Source organism: Elephantulus edwardii, unplaced genomic scaffold (assembly GCF_000299155.1).
Source record: "Elephantulus edwardii isolate Elephantulus edwardi_28Jun2011 unplaced genomic scaffold, EleEdw1.0 scaffold00046, whole genome shotgun sequence".
In the NCBI taxonomy this organism is placed as follows: Eukaryota; Metazoa; Chordata; class Mammalia; order Macroscelidea; family Macroscelididae; genus Elephantulus; species Elephantulus edwardii.
The window spans coordinates 1547870-1549039 of NW_006399796.1; positions in this window are offsets into that span (position 1 = coordinate 1547870).

Genomic DNA, 1170 nt, shown 5'->3' on the forward strand with positions numbered 1-1170 from the left:
AAAAATGGTCTTATACAATATTTATTCTTATGAGACTGAGTTTGTTTACTCAACATAATACTTTCTGGACTCTCTTGCTCTCTTGTTAAATAGTATTTTACAGAATTGTTGCTTCTTAGTGCTGCACAGTATTCCATTATGTTAACATACCACAATTTCTCAATTCATTCATTCATTGATAGGCATTTGGGCTGTTTCCATTTTCTTGCTATTGTGAACAACACTATTCCTACAAGCCTAGACACCAAATGCAATATGTGCTTCATCTTCTGATGGTACTAAGGGTGTTGATTGTAGATCCAAGTAATAGGAAATTGTTGACAATTTCATTTTTTCTTTTATCTATTATGATGCTGCCTATTTGCTCAGTGGTGAGAATTTTTTTCTTCTTGATACTGAAACGCAATCCATATTGAAGGTTGTAGTCTGATCTTCTGCAGTGTCTCAAATCTTGCCCATTTTCAGTAAGCAAGGTCTTCTGCATAGCACTGGTTGTTGATGAGTCTTCCTCCAATCCTGTTGCTACACATTCTTCTTCAAGAGTTGAGCTTCTCGAGTGATTTGCTTACAGTACAGATTGAATAGTACAGGTTACAAATTTGATGTAAACCTTTCCTGATTTTAAACCACGCAGTATCCTCATTCATACAATGACTTCTTGTTCATGACTCATTCTTGGTCCAAGTCTAGGTTTCACACAAGCACAATTAAGTATTTTGGGATTCCCACCCTTCTTAATGTTATATATAGTCCATTATGATACCAATAGTCAAATGCCTTTGCACAGTCAATAAAATACAAATAGACAGCGTGGGCGGGGAGAAGGGTGCAACAATGAAGGAATGGAATTCCAAAATCTCTGTAGATGTTCATTGAAATGAAAAATAAATAAATTAAAATATTAAAAAAATTATGCCAAAAAAATACAAATAGACATTCTTCTGTTATGCTGTGATTTAAGCCAGGATCCATTTTACTTTAGCAATTATATCCCCTTTGCTACATTTCTTCTCAATCCAGCCTGAACTTCTGGCAGTTCTCTATACATATACTGTTTATTTTGGTTTTGGATGATTGTCAACAATATTTTGGTTGGATGTGATTTTAATTGTATTACTTGATACTTTTCATATTGTGTTAACTCACCTTTTTTGGAAAGGGAACAGGTAT